Source organism: Amphiprion ocellaris, chromosome 19 (assembly GCF_022539595.1).
Source record: "Amphiprion ocellaris isolate individual 3 ecotype Okinawa chromosome 19, ASM2253959v1, whole genome shotgun sequence".
Taxonomy (NCBI): domain Eukaryota; kingdom Metazoa; phylum Chordata; class Actinopteri; family Pomacentridae; genus Amphiprion; species Amphiprion ocellaris.
Genome location: NC_072784.1, coordinates 1,898,586 through 1,904,720, shown reverse-complemented (window position 1 = coordinate 1,904,720; position 6,135 = coordinate 1,898,586). Strand labels below are relative to the sequence as shown.

Sequence of the window (6,135 nt, the reverse complement as noted above, 5' to 3'; positions counted from 1 at the left end):
TGCTCCAACAGGTGAAGCCTTTGTTCTTTGGCTCCAACCAGAAGCAGCAATAAATCAGCATGAGCTGCAGCTTATCCACCTCATAGAGTGTATAATAAAGAAACCAAGAGGTTTTAGTTGATAGCTGTCGCTAGCAGTGTGTTGTTCAGGTTGTGAGGAGAAGTAAAAAGCTTACAGCACGTGGTATTCCCAGGTAGTCTCCCATCCAAATACTAACCAGGCCCAACCCTGCTTAGCTTTGCAGATCAGATGAGATCAGGTGTATTCAGTCTCAGAAACAAACCTCACATGATTCAGATCTCCACTCACACCTTTTATTTGTCGTTTGGTTGCGCCAGTAATAATTGATAGCATCATTTAAGCAAAGTTAGAGCAACATCTTGTAGGACAGGTGGTGTAGAGGTAAGTTTTTTGCCTCCCTGGTACCTTAGTACCTTTATTATCTTCACTTCCTTAATACTTTTGTGTACCATCATTTACGAAAACTAACAGCTACACCCAGTAGGAAGGATAGCGCAGTGGTAAGTTATCTGCCTCTCATCCAGGAGGTCCTTGGTTTGAATTCAGCTCAAGGCTCTTTTTACACTTTGGCTGCATGACAACCTCTTGCAACCATCATTACAACAAACTCCACCAGGGACCTTGTGTGACAGATAGCTCACACAGAGGGTGTGTGTCTGTCATGTGGATGGTCACGGTTCGAATCCCCGCTGTGGTGTGGAGTGTCACTGGCCTGGACTTGACTGGACTGGACTTCGAGGACGGATCTGGGAAAAAGGAAAACCAGGAGATTTACCCATAAGCAAGGCACGAAGGCACGAAGGCACGAAGGCACGAAGGCACGAAGGCACGAAGGCACGAAGGCACGAAGGCACGAAGGCACGAAGGCACGAAGGCACGAAGGCACGAAGGCACGAAGGCACGAAGGCACGAAGGCACGAAGGCACGAAGGCACGAAGGCACGAAGGCACGAAGGCACGAAGGCACGAAGGCACGAAGGCACGAAGGCACGAAGGCACGAAGGCACGAAGGCACGAAGGCACGAAGGCACGAAGGCACGAAGGCACGAAGGCACGAAGGCACGAAGGCACGAAGGCACGAAGGCACGAAGGCACGAAGGCACGAAGGCACGAAGGCACGAAGGCACGAAGGCACGAAGGCACGAAGGCACGAATTTTTTTTTTAAAGTTATTTTTTTTTGGCCCTTTTATCGGCTCTTTATTGGATAGGTGCAGTGTGAGAGAGACAGGAAACAGGAGAAGAGTCAGGGGAAGACACGCAGCAAAGGGCCGCAAGCGGGAATCGAACCCGGGCCAGCCGCGCCGGGGACCAGCCCCCGCACATGGGTCGCCCGCCCAACGCGCCGAGCCACACGGGCGCCCTGGCACGAAGATTTTTGGCAAATTTTGCCCTTTTCTTCTATTCGTCAAGGCGGTGACATCAACACTGAAAGAAAAAAAAAACAATCCACAAAATCAAAAAAAGAAGATAATCTACCTACAACTTTTAAAGAACACGCTAAAAAACACAATACTAAAAAGTCACACTCTTCTCCTCATCACTCATTTTTACATTTTAACAATTTCAAAAGCCACACAAATCACATTCTTCATGTCAAATCACTTCTCTTCACTACAAATGGGAGAGAACAGCAAACAAATAAAATACAACTTATGGCTTAAATATCTTCAAAATCTCTTTGCTATTCCTCTACATTCAAATTCCTCAACACCACTCAACAATCACCTGCAGGATCTCTTACTTCTTTCTTTGCTCTGACAAAACATCTTCAAGACTCTGAGAAGACAACTCATTTTCAACACATTTGCTGCTTCGTCTAAGTGTCCACACACATCTCCAGTCATCCACAGGCCTCACCACTGATCAGCTGCACAAACTTACATGTTAAACTTCTCCAAAGATAAAATACAGGCCCTTCTGTCTGATCACAACTTTTACTGGTGGCTCATATTTCAAGTTCATTTCCTTGCAAAGTCTTTATTTTGGATTAAAGTGGGATCTGTGACCAGGCAGATCACTTGTTTATTCTTAGCATTTGGATTTCACTGACATTCCTGTCATGTAGAAAAATAGAAATATCTTTGCATTGATTCAGCTAAACTAACTGCAGACACTGAGAGGCGTAAAGTTCAACAAATGCTGTTTTTATTTACTTCACTGGTGACATCAGTAGATGCTTGCAGTGAAACCACCACTGCAAATATTTATGCATTTAAGTATTACAACTGAAAACTCCCTACAAACGTCCACTTCTAACACCACAAACATTGTCCAGAGGAAATGATATTAGCTGAACATAAAAACATGTAAAACAGCTCTGATGCTTTCATCCTGAGCTCCACTCAAACATTTCACTGTGCAGCAGCTCAGCAGTTTGTTTAAGAAAAGCATTTAGGTTCAATCTGTGAAGCCCAAAACCCACCAGCTTTGAAAAATGACACCATTTACCAGAGTCACAAACTGTAAAAACAGAAGGAATTGTTGGATTTTCTATGTGAATGTGTCGCCTCTCTAGTTAACTCACCCGGTTACGTCTCCATCCTGACGCTGCTCTGCTGGACCGGAGCTTCTGGACCAGCTGGGTGGACCTTCCTTCACAGATCTTCCCGGTGGGAGTGATTCTGAGTCGGCCTTGGTTGACTGCAAACTCCTTAAAATGGACACATGAGAAGAAATCGTGGACAAATCGATACAACAGCTTGTTCGGTTTGTCCTGTTCTTAAATGGGTAGAAAACTGCTGAGAGCTCTCAGTTCAATTCAATTTTCAATTCAATTTTATTTATATAGCGCCAATTACAGTCAAATTGTCTCGAGACGCTTTACAGAACCCATATGCCTGACCCCCAGAGCAAGCCAAAAGGCGACAGTGGCAAGGAAAACACCCTTTTAACAGGGAAAAAAACCTCGAGCAGAACCCGGCTCTAATGTGGGGGGGACCCATCTGCCTGCTGGCCGGGCGGGTTGAGAGGGACAGAAGAGGTAGAAAGGTAGAGATAGAGGGGTAGAGGTAGAGATAGAGGGGTAGAGATAGAGAGGTGGGGGGTGGGACACAAGGACCATAAAACACAGCCACACATCTGAAGCATCCAGCATCCAGCTCTGGGACCAGGGACACTCGGAGAAAGGACACAGAAAGAAACAGAGTGAATGTAATGCAATAATGGTATATGTAGTAAATACATAGGTAGTTAGAGAAGGGCTCAGTGCATCAAGAGAGGTTCCCCAGCAGTCTAGGCCTATAGCAGCATAACTAGGGGCAGAACTAAGGGACCTCAAGAGGGGAAGTCAGTTGTGCAAATGAAAACACAAGCATACCCCGTCAGGGTCCCCCAGTCAGCCCTAACTATAAGCTTTGTCGAAAAGGAAGGTTTTAAGCCTGGTCTTAAAAATAGAGAGGGTGTCCGCCTCCCGAACCCAAACTGGGAGCTGGTTCCACAGGAGAGGCGCCTGATAACTGAAGGCTCTGCCTCCCATTCTACTTTTAGAGATTCTAGGAACAACAAGTAAGCCTGCAGTCTGAGAGCGAAGAGTTCTGCTAGGATAATATGGTACTATCAGGTCTTTAAGATATGATGGAGATTGGTTGTTAAGAGCTTTATATGTCAGAAGAAGGATTTTGAATTCTATTCTAGATTTAACAGGAAGCCAATGAAGAGAATCCAATATAGGAGAAATATGATCTCTCTTGCTAACTCCCGTCAGTACTCTGGCTGCAGCATTTTGGATCAGCTGTAGATATTTCAGAGAGCTATTGGGACAACCTGATAATAAGGAATTACAGTAGTCAAGCCTAGAAGTAACAAATGCATGGACTAGTTTTTCTGCATCACTCTGAGACAGGATGTTCCTGATTTTCACAATATTTCTCAGGTGGAAAAAGGAAGTCCTACAGATTTGTTTTATGTGCGAGTTAAAGGACATGTCCTGGTCAAAGATAACACCGAGGTTCCTCACAGTAGTACTGGAGGCCAATGTAATGCCATCCAGAGTAACTATATGCTTTGAAAGCAATTCTCTAAGATGTTTGGGGCCAAATACAATGACTTCAGTCTTGTCTGAATTTAGTAGTAAGAAATTATAGGTCATCCAGGTCTTTATGTCCTTAAGACAATCTTGCAGTCTAGCTAGCTGATTAGTTTCATTTGGCTTCATAGATAAATACAATTGAGTGTCGTCAGCATAACAATGGAAATTAATACAGTGCTTCCTAATAATGTTGCCTAAGGGAAGCATGTATAATGTGAACAGTATTGGTCCTAAGACAGAACCCTGAGGAACTCCATGATTAACCCTAGTATGCTCAGAAGAGTCATTGTTGACATGCACAAACTGGAACCTGTCTGATAAGTAGGATTTAAACCAGTCCAGTGCTGTCCCTTTAATGCCAATACAATGTTCTAGTCGCTGTAATAAAAGTTTGTGGTCGATTGTATCGAATGCTGCACTAAGGTCCAATAAAATAAGTATAGAGACCAGTCCATTATCTGACGCTATGAGAAGGTCATTAGTAACTTTCACCAGAGCTGTTTCTGTGCTATGATGCACTCTGAAGCCTGACTGAAACTCTTCAAACAAGCTATTCCTTTGTAAATGTTCACATAATTGATTTGCAACTGTTCTTTCCAGAATTTTGGAGAGAAATGGGAGGTTGGAAACTGGTCTATAGTTGGCTAAAACATCTGGATCTAGAGTGGGCTTTTTAAGTAAAGGTTTGATTACAGCAACCTTAAAAGCCTGTGGTACATAACCTGTTACTAGAGAGAGATTAATCAGATCTAACATTGAGGAATCAGCTCTGACAGAGTGTTGCTCTGACTCCATGTGTGACTGAGGCTGGAGTGAACAGAGCTGCTGCTGCTCAGATGCAGCTTCTTATTAGCACAACAACAGACGCTGCGTTCACTACGTCTGTGGGTGTGGAGCTGATAAAGAGGATCTTCACCACTGACCTGAGCTGCTGCCACACGGTGAGACGTCCAACAGAGTCACTGAGCAGCTGATGATGAAGAAGATGAAGGCTTCAGGAGGAGGTGGAGGAGGAGAAGCTGCAGGGCCACATGAGACACTGAAGAGACAAACCAGAAATGATTCACACACTAGACATGAAGAAAAGAAAACATCAGAGAGTGTAAAATACAAGAATGAGTCCTGAACATCACAGGCGTAACCCGTAGAGCTACATGAGCACACATGTTCTGGTCTTGAAAACGTGTATTAATCCAATAGAAAGTCTAGGGGTAGGGTTAGGGTTGGAGAGGAAGGTCCTTACAGTTGTAATGAAAAAAATAGGGTAATTAATATTACACATAAATATTTTTAATGTTAATACTAAGCAGCCGAATATTCTGAGAAATTAATCCGTGGTTTTTCCTTCAGCCGTTGTAGATCTAGATAACCTAAAGGTACAGTGCAACCACAACGGCTGAAGGAAAAACCCCAACTTTATTCTAAGAATTTTTTGGCTAGTGTGACTTAATATTAAATTATGAAAAAATGTATAATTTTATATCCATGTTTTTGGTACATTGCTACTGTCAGGACCTTCCTCTGTAACCCGAACCCTACCCCTAGACTTTCTATTGGATTGATACACCTTTGCTGACAGCTGACATGTGTGATCATATAGCTCTGCGGGTTAAGCCACTGACGCATGTAGTTGGTCTTTAATGCTGAGGCCCTGGTTCGATTCCCGCTCGCAACCCTATGCTATATTAGTTGTTCTCATTCTTATTTCTACCCCATTGTCTGGCTGTCTCTCACTACGCCTATCCATCAATTAACTGCAAAAGACTACAACACTTATTTACAAATTTCCTGTTTATTTATTAAATACAATTCTTTAATTCTTACATCTTTTTTCCCCCCATACTTTATAAAAGTTTAATTGTCTTAACTTTTTCCCATTTATATAATTGCTTCTTTTTTATGTATTTTCTTTCTTTAATCTTCTTCTTCTTTCTAGAATTTAACACCAACCTTCAATTTTGGGTCATTTTTAGACATTTTGAAAAGCTATCAACTCAAACAGGGTAACACCGACAGATATGAAATTCAGCCAGGATGTACTCCAGGCATGGGTGATCAAAAGTTATCAAAATGCTCCACAAAAGTCT

The 6,135-nt window shown here is 43.0% G+C and overlaps 1 long non-coding RNA gene across 1 annotated transcript; it reads right to left on the bottom strand.

The window, feature by feature from the left end:
* Nucleotides 1-1,038: 1,038 nt before the first annotated feature.
* Nucleotides 1,039-5,585, bottom strand: LOC129347642 (uncharacterized). The gene is made up of 3 exons (XR_008599838.1): nucleotides 4,972-5,585; nucleotides 2,546-2,671; nucleotides 1,039-1,446 (listed from the first exon to the last, which is right to left on the bottom strand). It is a non-coding gene; the product is annotated as an uncharacterized LOC129347642 (long non-coding RNA).
* Between the last annotated feature and the right edge of the window lie 550 nt (nucleotides 5,586-6,135).